General features: G+C 44.1%; 1 protein-coding gene across 1 annotated transcript in view; it reads left to right on the plus strand.

Moving 5' to 3' along the window:
* Positions 1-21,345: 21,345 nt before the first annotated feature.
* The window catches only part of LOC112553217 (protein unc-93 homolog A-like), a 29,374-nt gene continuing 24,132 nt past the window's right edge, over positions 21,346-26,587 (plus strand). Inside the window, exon 1 of the mRNA XM_025220298.1 lies at positions 21,346-22,540. The gene's annotated coding sequence lies outside the window, so the exon portion shown is untranslated. The remainder of the gene's footprint in view (positions 22,541-26,587) is intronic.

A 26,587-nucleotide genomic window follows, 5' to 3' on the forward strand; every position in this document is an offset into this window, starting at 1 on the left:
AAAGCGATTTAAGTTCGCCCTGAGCAAGCCCTTGATGTTGACTCCTTGTTTGCTGGCACGCGACCTGATACTGACTGCAAACTTAACTTTGTCATCAAGAGCCTACATCAGGTTTCATTTGTTTGTTTCTCGGTCCTTACCTTCTCCCTCGTCTCTCCTGTTCGTGTTTGTCTTCTTTTCGAAGGTTTTTTTCTCATCTCTCTATCAGAATATTTTCTTTTTCTCTGGTCATGTCTCCTTTGATCCATTTCTCCGTAAGCACATTCATTGGTTGTAACTTATTCTGATGTCCGAAGGTATACTTAAAATGCATTCAAAGTCAAAGGTCACTCGCTGGAGTGAAAAATGTAGGTAGGTATTCGGTTCACTGCCATCTTCTATAATTTTACATTTCTCTCTCTGTTTCTTGGTCTTCTGTGATCTTGCGTGCCTGGACGGTGTGTGGCGACTTCCTGTGTACACGTGTGTGTGTGTGAAAGAACAAGCGAGTGTGTGCGTGTGCGTGCATGAGACAGACTCTGTGTGTGTGTGCGCACGTGCTTGCCATTAGGTGAAGAAAGGAGGAGGCAAGAGATGGGCCAAGTACTTTCATTTCCGGTGTCTAGGTCGAGATGCTGAGAGGGGATCAGCTTTTACAACACAACTAAGACTTTCTTTGCTGCTATTAGCACGGCCGGCCTGATAGTCCCGCCTCCAGCAGGACAGACCGCCATTCACGCCTCATAATGACCGACAGGCCGCGACTCCATGGACAGACTGCGGGCATTGTCCAAAATAACATTTCCAGCGGTTTGCTGCGGCTAATATTAGGAAACAAGATGCTACGATGATTGGGAAGGTGACTGCATGAAAGTTATCAAGCAAAGTGGAATTTTTGTGATTTTCACTCATGGCTACAAAGTCAGAGATTGTTTGCACTAGTATGGAATGCATCCTAGCTTATGAAGGGAGAGAAAGAAAGAGAAGAAGAAGGGGAGAGGGAGAGTATGGCGTGTGGAGACGCCGTGTTGCTGAGTGAACAATGAAAACCCTCATAATAAGAGACATTATTTGGAGTGCCCTCTACAAAACATTTTCAAGACATGTGAACGACCAGCCCGCACATGACAACGAGAGTAGATAATAAGCTCTGAAAATGACAGACAATCAAGGGGAGGGGAGCAGATATTCAATGTTTCTGTACATATTTTAGTACAAGAGGCAGTGAGTTCAATATCAAAACGCACACACACAAAAACCAAAACTAAGATATCAAACAATTTTAAAGATTTCAAGATGAAATCAATGATTCTGAGCTTTTCCATTAGGTTTCATTAGAAATACCACAGCCTGAAAATAATGTGGCAAATCTGATTCTTTCAAAAATACTTCACCGCTGTAGCAAGGCGAAACACTCGAACATCTCTTTGTGGACTAATATGGCGGACAAGAAAGATATTACATGAGTAAATGCTGGTTATTTCAAAGGCTGGCAATATTAATTAAAGATAAGATATTTTCCGACAACCATTCATACACTAACGAACCGGTCGTGGTGTACTCATTGACCTTCGTGGGAAATAAGATATTTAAAAATCAAGAGAGCCTATCACTCATTTCTCTGTAGAGGATTACAAGAACAGTCCAAGGAAGAGCTTTAATCATCCTCTCTGGTCTGCATAATTCCTTCGATTCCTCCATCGTTGTCTCTCATCTTGCCACAAAAACTTCCGTTCCTACTGATATATAATCATTGTTCTCTCAGCGCGGATTTCGTTGTATTTTGATGGTGAAGGGAGAAATCGATGTGAACAAACCGGCTGATGGCCGCAGGGTTTGTCACTTCCAATAACAGATTGCTCCACAAGCATGGGAAGGATTCTGCTATTAATTCTTAGTCCGTCAGTTCCAACACATCTGATCTTTGATTACAAGTCCGTGCCAGACGCTTTCATGCGACTACTTTGAGGTGGAAATGCTTCCCACCTTGCCTGTTATCAGGTTTTCCCACAACAGCAATTCTTATTCAGGATTATTACTAGTCTGTCTCATCTAATACCTAGGGGACATCCGCAGGAAGGCATGAAGCGTATCGCCACTCTCACCTGAGCATTAGGAATCTTTTTCACCTGAGCGAGTATAGTCTATAAACTGAGAGCGTTGAGAGGACACAGGTTCAGTAAAACAGCAGAATGGTAGTCCTCCGTGGTTTGCCGCACCAACTGCAGATTGGATGTAAAAGAAATGTATATATATATATGGTATTTTCTTAGTTTAGCACTGATGTAAGTAGTGCTAGATTTTAGTTCCGGATCAAATACTGTGACCTTATATGGGCAGACACGTCACGTGTACAGTGCTCCAAGATGATGAAAGATTTTCAGTCAATTGCTGCTTTCCTTTATCTTGTTTGTCTTGTCTACATCAGTCATACGCAAATTTGGTCCTAAACTCTTTAAGGTCATTATTTTTGACACGCTACTCACCTGAATGCAAACATGAGTTGTTTTTATCATGAAATGCATTTAGTTTGTGTTACATTTAACATTTAGCATTCTACATTTAGTAAAAAAATCAAGTTAACCTTTTTGTTAGCTGCTGACACCACGCCAGCATCATTTGATGACATCTGCATGTCCTCAGACCTCTCGTGATGGCGCGCCCGATAACCTCTTCCATCGACTACAGTTCGACACAGACCTATAGACAAGCCCTATTGTCGTTTTCCTTCTACTCCTGGTCCTCAATGTCCAAAATACTGGTGAAAGTAGTCCACAGACGGATGGTGAAAGGTGTGGAAGCAAACAGTCTCTTACGCGTACTAATCAGCGCACGGTCTTGCCTGCGGTCCTTGTCGCCCCCCTCTTGTCAAACTCGCCCACGAGCGGTCGTCTGCTGTGAGAAATGCCGAAGAGGGCAGCTGTCTGGTGGATGCTGGCAAGAAGCAAGCAATTCAAGAACTTGGGATTCAGCCCTTGTTTGAGTAGAAGAGAAAGTGCTAAAGGGCTGAACAAACCTCGTTGGGTTGCTCTTATGTACCGTGTTCTTCTACATTTAACATTAATTAAACCGACTTTTCTGTTGGCTTCCTCGATACCTTACGGTTAAGAAGATGGCAAGCAGCAGATCGTTGGCTTGTCCCGCTGTCAGACTACTCGTTAATCACGTGTCACGGTCTCCATCAGCCTTCAGCGGCAAGTTGCAAGATCGTTATCAGTTGCTGGAGCTCAGCGTGTGATTAAAACAGTAAAATATAGGCCGCCATGGCATTGTCACAAGAAACTTACAGGTCAGCACACTGAGTTCACACAAAAATATAGATAATCATGTTTTTTTCCAAACTGTAGTCGGCTTGACGTGCTTGGATGAAACAATGTATCAGTCGGCCGCTTTTTCCACAAAATACATGTCAGTGTTCTGAGTTTAGCCGGAAAGTCACATGGTCATGGTTTTCTCAAAATATATGTTAATGTGCCATTAAAAAACATCCTAATATGTCAGAGTGTCATGTTTTTTTTACAAAAATATTGGCCAGTGTGTCGCGCTTATGACTATGAGTGGTGCGGATGATATCAGCCAGGTTTTTTGATTAACTCATCGCCAATGACAGCACCTCAACATCTACAACAGATAAAAGACCATAACAGAGAGACCAGGTTTATTTTTCTTTGACATAAAAATGTCTGCGATTGTCAGCAACGTCGGTCATCGTTGTGGTCTGTGGGTTTCTCTCTGTCGGATGAGGTTTGTACTGACGCCGAGCGCCGCAAGCAATTGATTGCTGATGTTCTCCAGGGCCCTGCCCGTCCCTTGCCGCGTCCTTCTCTCACTTCTCGGTGCCACGCGGCTTGTCACGTGACCGTCTGGCACCGTCTGTTGTGTGAAAGAAGGCGTTCGTGAAAGGCCACTACAGCTACCAACACCTGACTCTTGCTGTGCACGAGAGTCGGACGACAATGCAAACATCTGGTGTAAGATTAATGCGCGAGATAAAAGAGCGAATTCTGCCTGATCGCACTTGGGAGAAGGTTGAAAGGGGGGAGGGCACCGGAATCTCCTCTTCGTGTTGCTATCGGTGATGAATTACTGACCCTCGAGGGTTGAGAAGCTTGTGGCCATCATCGCTGACCTGTATGTGTGGGGTCGTGGTACTGTGTGTGTGTGTGGATCTGAGGAGCGGTGTGTATTGGTGCCGACAAGATGATCTGAGGCAAGGCTCGGACATCTACCTGTCTTTTGTCGGTTTTTACTCATGGATGAGAAATAATACACACGAACAATTATTTAATGTTTGTCGCATTGAGGTTGTAATAATTTTTTTTCACGACCACAACACACTGAGTTAAAAGATAAACTGTAATATATACATACGAGGTATGTCTGAAAAGCAACGGGACTGTGATCACACACCTGGTATATATATCACACACTCACACACGGGGACGCTCGTAGTGTAGTGGTGAGAATCTCAGGGTTCAGATCTCGTCTCGGGACAATGTATCATACCTGTATGTGACAGCCAACAACACGCACACACACAGCCTTACAAAACTTAATCTCCGACGGAGGAGCCGGCCGGCGAATGACGGAACATTTGTTATTATGACGAAGCAGTGAAGCCAGCACGAGACCAGGGAGGTATTAACAGGCCGCCATGACGCCTGATCAACCCCGCTGGCCGCTGACCCGAGAAGCCCGGATCACGAGTGCCTTGTAGCCATGGTGGTGTCATCAGTGGGTTAAAGCAGCTGTGAGGAGGACGCCATGCTGCTGGAGGGAGACAAATTGCTCATTAGTCAGCGAGGGCCGCAGGGCTGCAGGCCGGGTGATGCGGTGACGTCCCCTCTCGCGTTCTCGCACAATTTCATCTCCCCTTACTTACATTACCGCCAGACAAGCGGGACCCCAGGCTGGTCCTCCCGCCGTCAATTGAGTCAGCCTGGCCATCTAGCGCCCTACATCACATTCTCATCCAGGAAATGTCTTTCTTGTCAGCACAGCGACGGAGACTGTTTTTAGCCTCGGTCAGTATAACAATGCCAGGATATTGAGAAGACTCCTGTACCTCCAGACAAGCTTCTTCGTGTCAGGACGTCGGAGCGAAATTACGTGACGTAGATACGGGGGATGATGATTACGGCGATGATCCCCACCATCGTTGCCGAACTCCTCTTCATTTTCAGAATAACCTTATGTCGCTTGGTTTCAAAATAAACCTAACCCTTTCTGACACACATCCGTTCTTTGATTTATTCATACATAAAATATATCCGAAGCAAATTTTTAAAATAAAGTAACAAGAAAAAAATATTTTTACACACATTTCAACCAAAATTAAAAACTATTCTAAGTAGCTCGATTTAGGCTTGAAATGAGATCTGTTCAGTTAAAACAAAGGAAAGCGCCTAAGGTAAATAATGTGTATTATATTTCTTCTTAAATCAATTCTCTTTCTGATAAATTACAATTGCAATTCGTTATTTATTTTTCGCGCAGCTGATTTTCTCGGACATCATTCTCCAGACGTTTTATACTTTATAGTGTTATAACTGAAATAAAATATTTTAAGAGGTATATACATATTTGTAAAGATGTGAACCTAAATCAATGTATTTTAATAATGATAACAAGGCCGATTTTATTGCTCGTCTCCACTAGTAGACTGAATGCACTTTACAAAAATACAATATACTTTTAAATACACATTCAAAATCCTCTTAACGCACCTTTGAACACAGACCAAACATATCAACAAACAGTTGTACATAAACATAGCAACATACAGAAATACAAGGCAGAAGCAGAGAATGGAGAATGCAACACACAAACAAACAACAACAACAACAACAACAACAACAACAACATCATGTCGTCGAAAGTATAAGTGAGTAAGGTCGTGTGGTCACAGCTAGTCGACAGTTGAACTCTGAGAGTGTAAGTGTTGATGGATGTTCAGACGGAGAGACAGACAAGTGGACACAAGATGTCCTGTCTGGTGTCCACACTGATTGCTGGTGGAGATGTCGCATCCACTCAGTAGCAGTGGAAACAGTTCACGAGAGAACAGGTTTCAGTCTCCGGTGTTGACAGACGTAGATACAGACTCTATCATGTTGCCAGTAAATCAAGTGGTTGGGAGACAGGAAAGTGTCAAGTGTACAGTGAAGTAGGGAAGGTGGTAGAGGTAATGGTGTAGAGACGAGCTGTTAGTCGACAACAACAAGTTAGAAAATGTATTTTAAAAAGTTGTGAACAGAAGCAGGCAGCGAAACGAAAGCTCAGACCAACCATTGACACCAACATCGACAAAAAAATCACATCACTGGCAACGGCAGGCAGAGGACGAAGGATGAAAAAAACAACTTTGGAGAGCCGTCACTTCGAACTGATTAGATGAAGAGTCATTCAGACGCGAGCGCGCACACACACGCACAAACACGCACGCACACACGCACCCCGACGCCCAGCTGTTGTGTACAGTAAACGTGTAGGTGAGAAAGAGCATTAAGTGTAACTAAAATAGTATCAAGGAGAGAGCACCATGCTAATAGTAAAAAGAAAGTGAGAACTCCCCAGACACAAAGCAATGATGTGGCGCTGGTGTCACTGCGGTGCACGCCGGGAGAATCAGTTGGTGCGGGAATGAAACCTTCTCTACATGCACGTGCATTGCCTTCCCTGGAGCATGAATTTATTTGCTTGGTGATGCTGTCATTTCTGCCTGTCGCTTGAATTATTCGAGTTACTGGATCTTGAGGCCATCGATGTAGTAATACACACACACACACAAACACGCGCGCGCGCTCATGTACGAACGGGGTTTACTTTTTTTTAATAAACAAAGTAATCTACTCGTAAGACTATTCAAAGCAAATCAAACTTTCTTCTCTGTCCGAGGAAGTCCAAGACAGTTTTCTTTTGGTCTCAAGCCCAACCACACATAAAAATAATTTGAGAACTATTTTTTCTAAGACTGAGTTTGAAAAGGCGCCATGTTATTACGCGTTAGCCTTTGCTAGTTCTTCTAGTTTTGTTTCTGCCATCGTGTCTTCCACTCTTCTCAGTAAGATAAGGTTATTTATTGCATTTTTATATTGTAATTATATTTGTTTGTTTATGTTATTACATTTCTTACTTTACACAATTGTCACTCGTGAAGCGAGAAAATGTGTGTGTGATTATCTAAGCAGAAATACTCTAGAGGCAGCATCCACAGAGCTGATACATTTATTTATGTGGAGCTGTCAGAGTATATATGCAGATGCGACTAATTGTGTGTCCACGCAATAACAATCAGTTTGAAAATGAACTTGTTTATGTTAAGATAATAAGCTAACTACCTTTACTCCCCCCAAGAGTGTTGTAGCTACTAGCTTTGGCCATTATGTCCACACACACGATGACTATGGCAGGCAATGGAGCGGAGCAGAACTACGGGAAGCAGGCAACCGCTCGGTGGCACTCGAGAAAGTGCCATAGAAACCACACGAGGAAACTGAAACTCGATGCCTGGGTGCCGCACCCGAAGAGTCAGAAGCGGGCATTGAATTACAGTCTGCTGGCCAGCAACAAGACATCCGGGAACCTGCGAGACCAGTCACCTACAATCGAGTTTGGACCATTCTTATGAGGACGTGAATGGCCTGCTCTTGCCGCCATGTCTGCTTTTGAGACATCACGCATGCATTGTTGTTGTTTTTCTGTGGATGAAGCAGGCTGGAACTGGCCGACCTCTCTGCTGGACAAGACACAAGTAGACAGCCCCCTGCTTGCGCCACCAAACCTATTTGGTTAATAGAAAATGGAGCCGAGCTGGGTCTTTGCAGTGACGATGCGCAAAGCAAGCCTCGTGCCACCTCTGACCTGTTGCCCTTTGACTTCAAGAAGACGTGACTGCCGGACATGAAGAACTCTTGGTTCGTGTGGGGTCAATGCAGATCGTACACCACCAGCGCTGGTGAACAGGAAAGGTTTTGAGAGACGTCACGTGATGACACAACTGAGACACTTGCTGTGACACACAATCAGCTTATGAAGCCGTTACAGATGCAATGTGTGTGTCCATGCATGCGTGTGTACGTGAGAGAGAGAGAGAGAGAACGAAGGAAGGAACGAAATTTACTACTGTAATAGAGAGTGATGTCCCTTTGCCTAACTGGCTAGAGGGTGAGTGCTCTCCCTCATTTTTATATTTCCCTTTGATCTGCGTGAAGTTTCGTGTCTAATGTTCGTCAGTTCATCTGTTTTGATATTTGCTACGTTCCTGTGTGGCTTTCTGTGTCTGCGCCACTTTTCGTATCTCAGCTTCAGAAAGATTTGATGTCGAGCTGTCACAGTAAGCTTATCGTGCAGTACAGGCATGGCTGACATGACTAACATCAGGCATCTACAGGAGTTTACGATAACCGTTTACGATAACCGTTAGCGTGTTGCTCTCACAAGACTTGTGCTGATGGAACGATATTTCTGTCTGTGAAAGTTGCGCCAATGCACTGAAGATTGCGAGATGAGCTTCCATGTAAGTGTCATAATAACTTTCAGATATTTTTGGATGCAGAACTTTACTGACTTAATAAAATATTCCGAGTAATGGCATCTGTTCAGTGTGCCTAACCTTCCATTGTCTTTTATCATAACTCGTCGGCGCAGAGTGTGCGACCTTTCTCGGTCGTGATGCTGCGCGTTGCACGTGCACACATTAAATTAAATTGCTTTGGCCATGTGGCCTCAACATCGCGAGTAGTGAGCACAGCTTACATAATTTAAGGATAAAATATAACAATTCAAGTCATACATGATAAAAGTTTGCAGAGAAAGAGAGACAGTATGGCGAGAATGAAGCAAGGAGATCAAGCAGCTGCTGTTTGTTTTATCTCAGAATTATTCTGATGGCCTGTGGATGTTGGGTCAGGAGACAGAATAAAGGAATTACTGAGTGTTGACACAATTGTCTGTCTGCCTAGAAACAAGAATCAATCTTGGTGATTATTCACAGGTCCAGTCACATAGTGACCTCAGCGAGATGAGGTGGGCAGGATGGACAAGGCCGACACGTGACGAGTGTAGGCATTTGTTTGTCTACCTTGTACGTTCTGCAGTCACGTGTTCTGCTGCTCGTGAGAGTGGCTCAACGTGCAGCGAGACCGTCAGCCCCACCTGCTGGCCAGCTGCAGAGTATGGGGAATATTTGAATATCAATGCAATTTTTCAAACTTTCTGTAAGGAAATTTGCCATCAAAATGTGTCAGAACCAGTTAGTGACGGGGACACCTGTCGGCCAAGCGGTCAGTACTGCACGATAATAATTTATTGGTTATTTTATTTAAAGTTCCCTATTTAATTGGAACAAAATGAGCCAGTATTTAAACTGATGATGACCGTGGGGGCGCAGTTTACTTCACTCGCCTCGGGGGCCAGAAGCCCTCGGTAGGTAGATGCAGCTTTCGAGTGGTCTGAACTTCTCGACGCGTCTTCAGACACACGAAACTCTACTTGTAGCCACTTAAAATTACTGATGTCATGGTCAAAATCAGTGTCACTCAACAAAGTTATTCTGTGATTATTTGAAAATCGGATTCTTTGACCAAAGCGGTATTGTTTTCATGAAGTTCATTCATCACGGGGTTGGAGAGAGAGAGACTACATGCAGTGTCAACCGTGGGAGTGACCCTGGCCACAGCTTGTCTAGTCGTCCCTTACCATCCAATCCCATTCCACCCCAGTAAGCCCTAAATCTTCTGGGAAGATGCATTTTACTTAATTGAACTCTTATCCTTTGTTAGACAGTGAGTGTGAACTCTCTGCAGTCCTCCATCTGTCTCTCTCACAGCCTGCCGGACTCACCGGCACAGGCGCCGTGTTTTCAAGAGGCTTTTAAGTGCGACTGATCAGAAGCAGAAGGAGAAAGGAGATTTTGACATGGGCTGCTCTTCTCTGGAAATAACAAGTCTCCGAACCGATTTTCAAAGTGAAGGCGCGAAATGTCGTAGTTCACATCACTGACTTGACGGTTTCCTACAGGTCCCGAGGGCCAAAGCAAGAACATTAGGGAGATGCTTGTAGAGGGCGCTGCCACCATCTTTATGGCCACTGACGGAACATATTGTCCCAACATCATTACTTTCTTGTCTGTTGCCCATCTCTTTCCGAGAAAATACCAAAGTGCCTTGAGAAGCGCATGTCCCATTTATACGCCTGCATTAGCATGTCTTCCGCAGAAACTGATGTTTCCGTCGTCCTATCTCGGGGATCACGAAGAGTGAGTCGTGTTCATCCCCGCGGCTGCTTTCTCACCGTCTCCCCGAGCCTCGTCGTGACGGACTGGAAAGGTCAAGAGATCTTCGTGGACTAACCCTGGTCTTCGCTTGGCCTGGACAGCACTCATCAGCATCCCTCTGCCCTCGGTCCTTGCGCCGACAGGCCTGGCGATAGAAACAGCAGCTGAGGTTGTTACTTAAGCATTGTGTCCAATGATTTCTCTAGTATGTCCTGTAGTGTCTCAGAGATCTTCCGAAATGAAAATTCTAGATAATCCTGGCAGACAAACCCTGTAGACTGTGAAATGTGATACTACAGGCTGTCATTTTCGCACGTGGATTCACTTTGGCAGCTGATAAATATCATGAACCTTAGTCCCTGGCTCTGTACTTTGTGACCGCGTGTGTCGGCTGCTTCCATGACTTTTCCACTAAAGTGGCTGGCTTTTCAACTTTCCTTTATTCTCTTACAAGTTATTGTTCGTGCACACAATACTGCTGAACACTTGAAAAAAGATTTTATAGTTAAGTACATTGTTCTTATAGTAGTGTTGCGGCTTCCACTACCACCGCCCTGCCATTCCCAAAATAAACAGATGACAGAATTTACAAAATATTCACTTTTAATCACGAGTTTTGGGTAGTAGTGTTTTCATTATATTTAAGAGGTAAGTGTGTGTTCACGCTGTGTATATCTTGGTGTCCTTCCCTGACATGGCTTTTGTCGAGAAGAGACCCGGCCATCACTGTAAAATGTTGAAGAAATATGTAATGTCTCGAGGGTAGTGATTAAGCACTTCTTGTGTTTAGACTTCAAGAGTTTGTTTAATCACTTCACTCTTCGTACACATTTTCTCCACTTTGTTTGCAAGGATCTCTCGGTCAGACATTTCATGTGACGGGGGGTGTGTGCGCCGCTAACAGCCGTTATGTCCAGCGGAAACTTTAGGTGGCCGACACCCCGAGGTCCAGCATGTAACCAGGCCCTAGCTCTCCCTCTAAGGGTCAGTAAGTGTTTTGCGTGTGACCCAGCGAGTTTGCACGTCACAAGAAAGACTTTGCACATTGCAGATGAATCTTTGCATAACATTTGGGACTTTGCAATAGCGACGGTCAGATGGCTATGCGACAGAAACAACACGCGCGCAGACCTCCACAGTGTGAGCACACGAGTACATTGGTGGAGGGCTGTCAGGATACAGGATACAGGATACAAAACCTCGATCGACTCTTGGCAGCGCAGTGGGACATGTGACTCGGGTCACAGAGCCAGGCGCTGGTAACTGTGGTAACGACAGGCCGCCTGGTGACAGGGATGATACGTGTGAGCGCTCGTCACAGTTCTGTGCACAGCACGTGCCGCACCTCAGGGGATGTCCAGACAAGACCGACCATCATTCTTTCTGTGTCGTGGTGCCAGGGAGAGGAGCCCAAGACAAGGAAGATCAACGGTCAACAGATCACCATCTCTTCTGCTCCGCCTCGGGAGGGAGGGCCCTCCGTGTAGCGAAGAAGTAACCAAGAACAATTGTGTGCCACACCATCAAGGACCATTCCATCCCACACGGCAAAGACATTATTGGTCGAACTTAGTAGTGTGTGATTGTGCGAGGTGTAGAGCGAGCGAATGTGTATGTGAATGTGGTGTAGAATGTGTGTATAGTTAAATATATTTATTATCACTCACTACATACCTGGATTTCTGCGACCCTGTGCTTGTTGAGTTCTTGTTGACCCTGTGTTTGTTGAGTCAAAATGCTGTCCTACGTCAGGACAGGAGATACCTGTGCACATGGAAGGCATGTCAGTCTGTCAGGACCTTGCTATCTACATCTACTAGTGCCAGTGTCAGGACTGTCTTTTACAAAAGACATTCAAAGAAGGAAGTACAACAGAAAGCACTATAGCTTGGGAGAGGGAGAGAGAGAAAGAGCTCCAAAACACACAAACTCTCATTAATACCTATTCCCTCTGGACTGGTTACATGATGATAGATGTTCACGAACAGAGAGAGACAGTGGGAGAGAGACCGACCACTGACCATTTTGTTGATGACATCATTATAACACATCAAGTCATCGATATTTCAGAAACTGCGTTGTGTAATTAGACATGAGAGAAAATGGAAAAGAAGGGACATATCAAGGAATCAATATTTAACAAATTGCGCTGCCCCGTTAACTATGAGAATTAATGGAAATATGCAACATCTGGTACCCGAGGCCTCCGTCCTAAGTACGTGGTTATTTTACTTACAGATTAATCCTTGAGCATCCCCATCATCACAAGATCTGAGTGGAACTGTCCTGGAATGTTACTATCATCACTGTAGTCGTTTAAGTTCACACAAACGACAGGCCAAATTAAGAGCTTAGAATGAAACGCAGTCACTCTATTAGGAAACAGTAAACAATAAACAATAAACATATTTCACGCAAACCAAAGGCTTGGAGTGTACTTGAGAGCTGCCAGATATCGATACGTCACAAACTGTCGGCAATTACGCGCCAGGAATCAGTTTTTCAAACTGGAATTCTCTTTGAGGTGGTATCCATCACACGATGGGCAGGCGCAGCTTTTCATCTTCGTGTCTCGTTATACCCATCACGCCAGTCAAAGGCAGAGAGTAATCTCCCCTGGAGCGAGGCACTCTTGACCAATGAGTCACTTTGGTTGTGTGACGTCACGTTAGTGCCACTGACGCCGACAGAGTATCTATCTCCATACTGGTTACGGAGTGATACATCACAGGACAAAACCGCGCACAGCTCTAAAAGATAAAATACTTTGTTTCGCTCAGTTGGTTCATTTTGTTGTAATAAGTCAGTAATGATGAGTACATTTACGAACAATCACAGCAGACTATGTTATGTGACTATTTCTTTTTTTTTTTTTTTTAAATCCCAACAAATTTTGTGGTTATGAAAAGACAAGTCATTTACAATTTGTGTACAGTTTTTTGGGGTTTTTTTTATAGAAAAATCCTTATGCCTAATAGACCGTTATGTATTATTCTATCTCCTATTTTATCGGCATACACTGGATGAAACCCCTGAACCGCTGGCCTGGAAGACTTCAAGCCTTTCAACTCCTTTCTGATTATTTTCACAATAAAAACATCCAATGAAGTGATTAATCTGATGATGTGGGATTCGTACAATAAAGGGATTATTCTAGTGAAGGATTGTCCACTACTGTAAAAGATCAAGACAAGGTGTTGTAGAAATGACAAGGCTAGATATAGCAATCATCTAGAAAATGTGCAAGTAATAAATATCATAATAAATATCTTTAACTGACGTAACATAAATTGCGGAATAAGTTACTTTATCTTGGAATTTTGCTCACGAGTAAAAAATACTTGATGTGTTCATGGGAACCTTCTATCATTCACATCCCTTCCAATGCATTGTATGTTTTATTAGCTTGGTTATTACTGATTTAACACTGACCCTTTTCTTCATTTGGATCCTGAATCCTTCAAGCTACAGTCCAAGACTGTAAAAGTAGCCTTGGACTTTGGGAGAAGGAACATGCGCTACATTACAAATCCTTTCAAAAGAGACAAACAAAGCAAAGTAACAACAAAGGTTGACATTAATGGAGTCCAGTTTGGCAGGTGTTGAGATTTATTTATAGCCCTCGGCTTTGTCTCGGTTCGGTTTTCGGGTGTTTCGTTCTCTTTTTCTACTCTTTTATTATCTATGTGAAAAAAAGTTTTTGCCGAAATTCTGACAACCGTTTGCCTTTGTATACAGAAAATGAGTGATTAACTCCTGTAAAAAAGAAAGACGCGTGTTTAGATTCACGCCTGTCGGGAAAATGTTTTCCTTCCTGTTTAGAAGAGGGATTCCCTATTGTTTACAGAAGAGATTCCCTCCTAATTAGAAGAGAGGTTCCCTCCTGTTTAGAACTTCTGATGACTCTCGGACCCTCTCCTCGCTCCCCTTTATTTTCAGTCTCTCAGTTCGGGGGGGGGGGACCAGCGAGTTCCCGGATGTTGAGGCAAGTAGCAAGCGGAGTTTCCAGTCCCGGCAGGAGGAGACCCAGAAAAAGCTGAGGTCACCTAAGGTGACCTTGTTGAGAAAGTAAACGTTATTGACAAAAAACCACGCCTCAGCAAAGTATGATTAAACTGCTTGACTACAGTGGGAGGATCAATATTTACGTCGCCTTGGAGACTGAACAGCTTTGTGTCCCCCCCTCGGTAACTGTCAGCTAACTCTAGCTTGCTGCTCCACTCCTACAGATTGTTTTAGTGTTAGACAAAAACAGAGTTTTTGTTATACAGGATCGTTTCCCTCGAGATAATGCTAACAAATTTAACAACTTTAGCCTTTCTTGAGGGCGTCTGAATATTTCATAGCCTTATAAACTCAGTTTATGGTGTGGCCAAGCTTATTGTGACGGGCTAACAACAGCATGAGACATGAACACGTGGAACATGTTGAGTGCAGGATGTCTTGTGACAGGTGACTCACACCCAAGACACTCCAGACTTGGCCCAGCTGTGGACGTGTCGGGACACCAGGAGGGAATCCGTCCACAAACACTTGGCTCACAGCTGAACGAGGTGTGAACACACCCATTGATTCATTGCAGTCAACGCCTAGACGGCTTCATTACCTTTGCTCATCAGCAGTTAAATAGATGGCAACCTTATACTGAAGACGTGTTTTAATGAAGTTAAAAAAGATATATCAAGTAATATCCCTAAAACTAGTTTTTTTAGATTAATTAACTTGCAGCCGCAAGACGTTTTTCTTGCATGATAATAGTTTTTTTTAATCTGATGTTTCTATACCGGTAAATGATTAATTTTGTGTTGCGGTCATTGTGTTGCATACACCTCTACTCTGCATACACATACCACATGGACATTACAAGATGTTTTATTCATTTTCTGATCTTGCGCCGTCTGACATCACACGATCTTTTATTCAGTCGTTTACCGGTCTTCTGCCGTCTGACAGTCACGTCCACCCAGTCGTGCATTGCAGCGTGGTACCGTCCATACACCCTGATCTTTTGTGTCTACCACCTGTGTCTGCCCACCTGGAAGAATGATCATCTTAGGGAACACCTCACGACCAGCTCATAAATCATTCAGTTGTAGACGTTTCGCGTTTTTATTGCCTTCATTGAGGAAATAATTTGTTCGTCTGCATCATAAGCCTCGGCAGCAGAAGGAAGTATCTCATATTTCATACAAGAAATTTGGAAACTTTGGGTGGAAAATTGTTAAGCCCCTGCATGTATATCTAGGATTTAGTGGCTGATGAGACTAATACATCTCACTGTTTCCGTGAGTTGTAGCCTCATCTTACATCGCATCTTGGGGTCAAAGGTCGCTCAGATCTCGTTTTGCTTGATTCCCTTTATGTTTGTTTAATTTTGTAATAATCTGACCATGGCAGTTGAGATATACAAATCTTCAAACCTTTACACTAGTACAGCTGTTTCTAACACCCTGATGCTAACAGACTGACACCGCAGGGTACTGCAGGTACTAACGTATCTCGAGACAGACCTCGTGTTGTGACTGGTGTAGGACACCATAAAGTTCATAAATATAAATTGGTATCATCAGCACGCTTGCACGGTGATGCTCAAACAAGATGATGAACAGCGCTTGGAGAGAGAAAAAAAAATGGAAAGAAATAAATTACACGAAGTGTCTTTCAAACTATGCTAACGTAGAGAAAAGAATTCGAAAATGACATTCAACAGAAACTTCAAAATAAATCCACCCTGAAATACTTGATATTTACTCACTTGATTAACTCCGCTGAGTGCTCTGCATGGCTGTGAAAGTAAATCAACACATTTTTCAGTAAAAGACTTGGATAAACCAACATAATCTCGTCTGCTGGCGGGAGACAGGCGCCAAATTGATGTCCTGCACTTTTTTATTTTACAATTTTTCTAAACAATTTGCTCGAAACTTTGTAACGAGGGTGAACCGTGTCAAGCTGACTTTTCGCCTCTAATGGTCCATGAAGCAACGAACTGGTAATGTGAGGAGAAACGTGGTGAATATCGACCTGCAGGAAGTGGTTACGTCTAGAGACTTCTGTGACGTCACGGTGTTCAGGTGAGCTACGTGGGGCTGAGCTATGGCGTCTGGACATGCCGTATAGTGTGTTCAGTGATGCCCACACAAGTGGAGGTAATTCGTAGTAGCTAGCTTTGTAAGTTAAAAATAGAATGGAAAATTTTCTTGCCTGATTGAGATAATAAATCTCATCATAAGACCTGCGAAACGTTAAGTTGCTGAGAGAAGTGTAAGAGAAATGCAGAAAACAAAACTCAATGAAATAGATATTTTGATTGCACCTGATGGCTATTGCCCATTCCAAAAAAATTCGAAAAATAGCAGTTGTGTGGAAGAGTTTTGTGTAACACAATACGTTTGAGACATAAAAGCGATTTATCATGTAGCGAGGAGGTAGGAAGGCAAAATAAATACACTTTACAATAAAACACACAGCATGGCGCCTAGACAACACTACACAGACAGGACGTGTTGCTAGGGAAGAGCGGTCATTGATCTGCAGCCAACTACGGCCACTGTTTACTAAAGAGCTGTCCTGTCTCACGACGTCTATAGCATCAAACCTGCCGTTATCCCCACGACAGTTGTGAGAGCACAGAGATCGTATCCCACTACAGCTACAAGTAGAGAGAGAGAGCGCGCGCTTTCTTCGTTGCACTATGCAAATGACAAAACACAAACGCGCACGCGCACACACACAGGTGTCCATGTCAAAGTTCACCTAAAACAACGTTGTCTTGTCTCACTACAGTGACACTAGCAGAGGCCATGACAGCTGAAACACGATGTGAACGTTCTCCTGTTGCCATGACAGCTGAAACACGATGTGAACGTTCTCCTGTTGCCATGACAGCTGAAACACGATGTGAACGTTCTCCTGTCGCCATGACAACACGATGTGAACGTTCTCCTGTCGTCTCTGATGTCTAAGCTTTGTGTCTACATCTTGACGCGTTTCTTTTCCTGATGTCATCAAGTGCAGCAAGTTTGACGTCAGCAGCAGACTACGTCATTACGTCTTTCGTCAAAGAAGTCACGTGAATATCGACAGACTGCATGATTCACAAAATCTGGACACCAAAAATTTCGCCTTTTCTGTCAAGAGAGAAAAAAATCATTTTTTAAAAATAAAAATAAATCAAATACCAAAGATAACAGCAGCAACTGAAACGAAAAAAACAAATCCTACAACCCCCTCAACCAGCCTTTAATGAGGTCAGTCACGCCACCTAGGCGACTCTGGCAGGGGACAGCACACACTGGCTGCCATGTTTTCACACTGAATTGTAAATGGCATTCCGCTGGACGGGTGGTGCGTGACCGGGCGCTGATATCCAAACGCAATCGTGCGCCTGTCCACGCTAACTGGCTGCTGACGTTTAGCTCTAACTTCCGTTTTTCTAGTCAGGCGCAGTAATACTGACGAAAAATCACGTCCATGTGCTATCCTCTTCCTCTGAATAACGGAGAAATAAAACTCATGAACGCGATACAGCACACTAATTCAGTTACAAGAAATACAGCGTAGACGTAAAAATCTACTCAACAAAGTATTGCCAACAAGGAGTAATGGCAAGTATTCCATTTGAAGGTAATCTGAATGTCTAGGCACAGATAACTCCGCCTGGAAACTTCCCATTCCCCGGGGAGCCTGCCGGTCTGAAGACCCAATAGAGGAGGGGGATTTGGAGTGGGGCTAGAGACCTCCCTCCATAAAACAACTACAGAAACTGCAATAACATCACTACCACAACGAGACCATTGACAGAAAGATTCTTCTTTGGAGGGGCCTAGAACGCGTGCTGCCGAAAGCCTTCCAGAAGTCAGCTCGCCGACCCATCTTCTCACGGCCAAAGCAAAAATAAGGATGGGAACCTGGAACATCATAATACTGCACGAGAAAGGGAAATCAACTCAGATAGCCCATGAGATGAAGAGCTGTGGCCTGTGCGAGACCAGGTGGAATGGCAGCCGTGAGACCAGACGCATCAGGGGAGACTATCACCTACCATAGACATGAAGACCCTGACCACACCCAACGAGTAGCAGTACTGATGATGCCGGAGACTGCTAGTACACAGTTTTCACACGACTCATGTCAGCTCGGTTCAACTCCAAAGGAAGAAACATCAACATCATCCAATGCTAAACACCACCAACGCAGCTAAAGGAGGAGAACAAGCGCTGGTTGATCGTACTATAAGACAAGACCTGAAGATCATCATAGGTAACATGAATGCAAAAGCTGAAGATGACAACACAAACAAAGAACACGTGAACTATATGAAATTACAAGAACGCAGGAAGGAAGAACACCAATGCATTTAGGCCAGTTAAGAATAAAAACGGCCACGTCATCTCTGATGATGCTGAACAAAGACCTTCGTAGGCAGAACATTTTGAAAAAAATACGGAACAGGCCACCACCACCAATCATACTGGACATTCCCCCAGACTCAAAGCAGCTTCATTAGAACACCAATCTACAACCCAAGGCAGAAATCATTAAAGCCATCATGTCTCTGAAAACAGGCAAAGCGGTAGGCCCAAATGGCATTCCTGCAGAGGCACTCAAGTCAGACCCAACAGCCGGAGTGAAAATTCTATACTCCCTGCTGCAGAAAATGTGGGATCAGGAGCAAGTTTCAGCAGATTGGAAAATTGGCTAACTAGTAAAGCTACCCAAGAAAGGTGACCAAACCCAGTGCATCAAATGTCCCTTCCCAGCTGACCAGAGTAATCTCGGAGAGAATGAAGAATGCCCTAGAAGTGAGACTGAGGCAAGAGCAGGCAGGCTTTCGGTAGGGTAGATCATGCACAGACTATATCTCTACCTACGATTCATGATTTAACAGTCCATCGAATGGAAGCCGCCCTCTATGTGACACTTCTTGATTTTGAGAAGGCATTTGACTCTGTAGACAAAGAGACCATCTGGAGGTTGATGCAGCACTACAGATTACCATGATCCGGCAGCTGTATGAGGACCCGAGATGCCAGGTGATCCACAACGGGAAGCTGACTGCAATGAGGACTGGAGTGAGGCAAGGTTGCATGCTCTTGCCAATAATCTTTCTGGTCGTTATAGACTGGATCATGAAAAAAATAAGATCTGACTACAAAACGGGCATTCAGGGAACTTTCGCCATGCAACTCGATGATCTTGACTTTGCAGATGACATCAGCCTGTTGTCCCAAAAACATGTACACTCGACTCTCACAAGAAGTAGCGATGACAATCAGCATCAAGAAGATGGAGGTAATGTGGATCAACAAGGAAGAGCCTCACTTCAACTACACGGGGAATGTATTACAGAGACTGACTGCTTTACTTACCTTGGCAGCATATTCAGCAAAGGAGGTACAGATGAAGAACTAAGAAGCTGAATCAATAAAGTCAGTTTTGTATTTCACACCCTTCTACCGGGAACTCCAAGGCATTATCTTTTTACAATATGATTCGCGTCTTCGACATCAACGTAAAGTCAGTCCTGTATGGATCTGAGACATGGCGTGTCACATACACCATCACCAACAAAATTCAAACCATTCCACAGTAACCTTAATCCTTTTCTGTTGTTTTTTTATTTCTTCGAGGTGGTTCATCCCCATCCAGCCACTGCACCGATCTTTTCCTATTACTGTACAAACTCCAGTTTTTCCGAAAAATATTGGTTTTATTGGATAAAATTGGAAAAAAAAGTTTGGATAAACACAGCAGCTAACGTGTCTTCATCGTATTTCCTCTGTTTATTGATACTTGACGAGGTGCTCAAATAACAGGAAAACATATAAGTAGAGTTCTGCTCAAATATCAGTTCTCGTAGTTTACTCACGATTTAATGACTGCGTTATGTAAAATGTTTCAAGCAGAATCGTAAACATGGAGTGCATACGGTGCAGCAATAACTTCACAGACGAGAAATAAATCTTGGCCATTTTTATTTGTCAATGAAGCTGAAACAAAGTGTTACAAATTTGATTGTTTAATGGCTAAATGTTGATGAAACCACTTAAGACAATAAGATTACTGTTTATAGTCGAATACAGTGGAATTTCGTGCTTAATGCACACACGTAATAATTATATTAAGCTTGAAATAAAGTCTTTAAGCTAAAATTTTTATGTACTGTTTCACCCCTCAGCTGTTGACTTAGTCAAGATCATTTAATTATCTTACTCACTTTATCAATCTTTTCTAGCTGCTATAAAACTGAAGGAGAAAGGCACACGTGTAAAGCTTAATAATCTATGTAATAACAGGTCCTGATCATGCCGTTGAACAGGTTAAAGAACAAAGTTCATAAACAGGTAGTAAAACTGAACATGCCGCTAGATAAATACAATGCATGAGCTTCTTTCACATGCTCCAGTGAATCTTATTCTTAGTTCACAGTTTCCAACAGCTGGAGTAGAAAAATAAAATTGCGCTAATACATGAACATCATTGAGAACCTCCCTGACTGTGGATGTTTGTAGCACAGCAAGAGACCTGGACCCCTCATGTCAGTCCACTTTATACCATGGGTCTGTCTAGGTGTTGGGCCTTACCCCCGACTTAGTCCACGGTATAGTGTCCATGGAACTGTCCAGATGGCGTGTCGTCGCCGGGATCCACACCTCCAGGTCTCTCGATCTAAACTTAGCAACCTCTTATTTCTGTACATTTCCCCAAAGTTGGGTGTATTGATGACTGCCAAAGTCGTTTTGTGTCGCAGTCTGGACTCATAGAAAACCATAAATCCAAAAAGACATTAATTTTTTCTTACGTTGTCTAAAAATATGCGGTGATGTCCGATAAGCAGTACTTCAGCAACCACAATAAAAAGATAGGGGAAGCCAAGACGTATAACGGTCCTTACTGTCTTCACAACGATCGTCAAATCACATACCAGCAAAAACACGATAACTTTCGCATGAGACACACACACACACACTAACTATGCAATAGAGCTTTTGAGGTAGTGAATTGATGTAAAAAAAGGCATATAAAGAGGAAGATGGGTTTTGTGGGTTCTATTATTAACGTGGGGGTTAGACAGGAAAAAGTCACTGAAAACTTTATCTTGTCATAAAAATACAAAAATGTCGAACGCTACCAGAAGTCGCTTACTAATCGTTCTGGTGACACCAAGAAGACAAGACACTAGAATACATCAGGTAATCACCTTTACTTGCCCTTTATGAATATAAGAAGACCTTTAAGTCAGACTACGGTTTTGAATAAATTGCGCCGTTAGACATTTTTCATACTAAAGCGCAAAAAAAAAAATAAATAAATAAATAAAAGAATTGTACACTTAATTTAGGAGTGAAGACAGACGGATGTTGAGCCGAGACTGATGTAGTATCAACCTTTACAGTCAGACGTAGAAGCTGATTGTTGTGGAGAAAAGAGAATCATAATTACACAGAGGAGAGAGCGCGTGTTTGTAAAGTTGCAGCACGAGGCTGGGAGAGGTTGTACATGGAGGCTGCCAGCGGCTGGCTTCGATCTGTGCGCACCGAGAGCCGCGGGAGGAGACGGAGGGAGACGGCGGTGTGTGTGTGAGTCTCGCCAGTCTCTGGCACCAGGCACAGCGGGTCGCTTACCACACGGCGCGTGTTTCTAACGACACAAGAGACGCTGACCAGTTGTCGGGGAGATTGTCTGTGGCTGTCTGCAAGAGTAAAGACGACGGTCGCCGGGGACAGGATCCCGTGACGTGGATCTCGAGCCAGCTCTCGTCGGTACCCGGTGAGCCACTTGATGCAGCTCTCGTCCGTGCCGCTGGCTACAGCGCTGTGCTCCATCCTCCGACCTCTCGGCTGACGCACGCGGCCATAGCGGAAGTTGTCATGCTGACCTGCAGGTCCTGGCCTGTCTACAGTCTTACAGTTTGTCAAGTCTTTTTCTGTGTTCTTCTTTCTTTCTCTCTTGACTCCTACACCCGCAGGCTCTGTCCGGCAGAACTGTGTTAGACCACGTGACAAGGGGATCGGCAGGAGTGGGATGGGCTTCTTCGCTTAACCCATTATCTGCAGCAGCGGACATGTGCGAAGTTTAACCCATCATCTGCTACGTAGTAGATATGTAGTTTAATACATCAGCTGGTACAACACAATACCACGTTTTGCTGTGTATCCTGCCTGTCTACTACGATCAGCACGTGCATCCACCCTGGCATGGGACGTTAAGACATCGCGTCATTTCCTGGACCCCGCAGCATGCTGCCACAGGACCTTCTGGCATGAACCAGCTGCTTGACAGGTGAGTAGTTGACAGTCCACACAGCCTCAGCCTTCCTCTTCACCACCTACCCATACCACCTGAGCTTTATGCCTTTTAATGAAAAAAAAAAATGTCTGTCGATCACCTCTGAATCCAACTTTCATCTCGTCTGTCACTATCACTCCATGTGATATACTGTATATACTGTCTATAGCGTACATTGTAGACATAATGTTGTTATGTATCACGTGCTGCTCGACCTCACGCCACGTGACTACGCCACACGTTGAATACCAGTGATTACGAGAGAAAGACAGAAGAAGAAAAAGTGCAGCGGTATTTTTCTCTTCTGAACCTGAACGATCCTTTAACAAACACTTTCCGAAAAGAGCAATCAAGTTAATGACTAGGTTATGAATGATACATTTCATTGTTACATATTCAACTTCAGTATCACAGCACCATGCTAAAATTTCAAATTTAAAATTATTCAAACTGTGTATTTATCCCCTACATTTTAGACAGTGATAACAAGCGACTGTATAAGTGGTTTGGACAGCGATTAACGAGATGTATATACAGCTTTATGACGTGCGTATCAATATGTCACATGACATGGCTTGTTTATATGTAATGTGCTTACACCTGTAACTGTCCCTGTCATGAGCGTCAGCCTGTGTTTGCTAAATCACGACACCTGTCACTCTGTACAGGTAACTCCCAGGTCCTGGTCTCTACATCAATACCTGCCCCCATCCACAGCTAATTACTCCCAGCTGCCAATCAATAGATCAGGGGTCCTTTCTAATGTGCAAGAACTTACCTGCTGACGGTGTGATTACTTTTTGCTGCTTTGTGGTCTTAGCTTTGTGGCAGCCCAGTCACACCCCTGATGTCACAACGACACCTGCATGGCTTCGGTATACTCGTATCCTCCCAGAGTATGATCACATACTCCAACTCACATACTCATATGCTCAAAGACTCACTATGGTCGCAGCCAACGTTCCTAGTCATGCGTGGTTAGTGGAGAGCTGTCCAAGAGGAGAAGTGTTTTCAAGACGAATTCCGTTACACCGTGGAATTCCTACAATAAGCCGACTCCCTAGGAAAGAGATTTGTGCAATAGTCTAATGTCTTCACCGTCCTCTCCGGAAGTGGAAAACTGCCTGCAAGCAGCAGCCAGTCGCCGTATAAATGAGATATTGGCTGTGTGGACGATGCCGGGGTGATTGGCAACTTCACGCTAACTGCCACCGTAGCGGAGCTTATGGGATTTCGCTGACATTCCCCCGGAGATGAGGAAGAAGTAAAAGTGAACACGATAGACGATAGACAGTCTGAACGCAAGATTTACTGATCAAAAGTCGGCATTTCCGGTGGCGGGTCTTGACCATTGGCTCTTGGTGGCGATTGGTGCGTTTTGGTGTCATGTGATGATCTCATTTCGGTAGTTTAGGGCGCTTTAAGTATGAATCTGTCAATGCTTGTGATTATTGTAAAAACTACGGTTGCAACAACAGAGCCAAGAGCCGCATGGCTGACTCATACCCCAACTCTTAGTCATGTCGCCATGCTATCCTGCTGCTATTTATAGCGCGGCCTGCTTCTGGTGGTCTTGTGAGAGTCCTGCTACATCTCTAGTGCCATACAGGGTCATTAGTGTCATGCTACATCTCCAGTGTCATAAGGGTTACTAGTCCTGCTACATCTCTAGTGTCATACAGGGTTACAAGTGGCATGCTACATCTCTAGTGTCATACATGCTACATCTCTAGTGTCAAAAGGGTTACTAGTGTCATGCTACATCTCTAGTGTCATACAGGGCTATGAGTGTCATGCTACATACACTAGTGTCATGGAGTCTTACTAGAGTTTTGCTACATAAACTAGTGTCATGCCAACAAAGCAAACAGGTAAGGCAGTAAGAGGGACACGTGATTAGCGTGAATAGTGCGAGTAAGAAAATTCATGGCGCCTATTGTAGTCTGACAGAAAAACTGAGTGTGGGCTATAAACACGGGGCTATTGAGTGTAATGAAGAAACTCGGTGGGTGGCTGTTACTACAGCGTCTGCTGGAGTGAATATAAATACAGCATGATCAAAGTCTACTACAGCGTCTGCTGGAGTGAATATAGTATTATCTATGGCGAACTCCATGCGGCAAAGTTGAAGTGATTTTTATAGTAATGAAAAAAATATATATCGTAATTATTAAATAACAACCTATGAGCTTGAAAACAAAAAGAGGAATGAGAAGGAGGAGGAGAAAGAGGAAGAATTTTGAGACCTTGCTGAAATCTTTCCTCAGAACTGCTGACAGTACGCGTCTCAATAGTGTCCACGTATGTTATTATTATAGAGCACTATCACTACAGTCCTTTTATCTGTTATTATTATAGAGCACTACCACTACAGTCCTGTTATCTGTTATTATTATAGAGCACTAGCAGTACTTGTATCTGTTACTATCATAGAGCACGACCACACACAGATACAGACAAGCATCTCCATTCGGAATCTGAACCTGGGACATTTCGGTTCTCATTGCAGTAGTGACCAGCGAGTGTTTTGACCACTACACACCCAGGCCCTAGCCCCTGCACTACTGACCCCAGGCATGTAATCAGGTCCTGGCCCCTACTCTACTCATTTGATGCTCTTGATCGGTCCCCACACTAATGAACGGAGGTTTTTGATTGGTCCCCTACACTACTGATCGGAGTCGCTTGATTGGTCTCCGCATTAATGATCTGAGACTGTTGATTGGGCCCTTGATGCACGCTAATGGTCTCAGGAGCCTCCACACAGATCGATCAAGTGCTGCTTGGAGGAGGGAGCGTATGACAGGCAAACACACCCTCGTGGCCAGCAGCGACAAGCAGCAGCACCGACAGGGAGGACCATTTCTTGTGGGCGAACAGGCCGTCGCTTGCCACACTCAAGGACCATATTAATTTGTTATGTGTTCAAGTCGAACTGTCGTTAAGATCCCTCACTGTGATTGGTCCGTCAACTGGCCGGCCGGCTGTTTCTATTTATATTTCATGTCTGCAGGCACCAGCAGGATCGGTTTCCTTGGAAATGCACCTCAGCAGTCAGGAGCAGGATACCCGTTTATCGACTTATCTGGGGATGCACAGCTGGTTAAACATGATAAAACAAGGAAAATGAACTTCTCCAATCGAATTTAGAATGCATTCACAAACAAGTGACTTGCTGGATGCAGTCAGAAAACACACAAAACGACTTGTTTCCCTTCCAGCCCCAAGTCTGTTCGTCGTGGCAACGCCTCTGTCTCATCAGGTGAAGCCGTCTCAGCTTCTCAGACCAGTAGAGTGAAGGAAGTGTAGTACAAAACTGATTTGTTTCAGTAGTGTAGAGTAGTGTATAAGCAGTTTTACTTTTTGAAAGAACTCAGATTTGATAAAAGTTCAGCTTATAAAGTCACATGAGCTTATTCCCACACCGCCGCCCAAGCCACAGATGATGAGGATGGTGATGCACAGTCACAGTGAGTTGAGTTGGTGAGCTGCGCGTGCGCCGTCGTCAGGGGTTGGAGGAGGAGAGAGGAGGTGAGGGAGGTCTTGTAGTGATGAGAAATCAAGGCACTATGTGGCTGTGATGACACCAGCGCTGAGATTATTATTTCTGTCGAAGTTACACGAATAACGGCCATGTTGCTGAGCACCTGCCTGGTGTTGTTGTCATGGCAGTAACAGTGAGCATCTGCCTAGTGTCGTTGTCATGCAGTCACTTGTCACGACCGTGGCAGTAAACACCCGCCTGGTCGTGCAGTAACAGTGAACACCCGCCTGGTGTCGCTGTCATGGCAGTGGGTCGTGTACACTTCATGTCTACAAGGCCAGAGACATGTCTATACACCGACCAGTTACTGTAATCCCTACGTCCACCGCCCTCAGTGCAAACACGAACGCACCGCATCGCATTCTCCATTAATTCAACATGTCAGCCATGACTTATTCAATATGTAAACCATGATTAAATTAGAATATAAACCATAATTAGCATGCAAGCCATGATTAATTCAATAAGTATGCCGCTATTGATCCAAAAACGTCTGA

Source organism: Pomacea canaliculata, linkage group LG12, assembly GCF_003073045.1.
Source record: "Pomacea canaliculata isolate SZHN2017 linkage group LG12, ASM307304v1, whole genome shotgun sequence".
Classification (NCBI taxonomy): domain Eukaryota; kingdom Metazoa; phylum Mollusca; class Gastropoda; order Architaenioglossa; family Ampullariidae; genus Pomacea; species Pomacea canaliculata.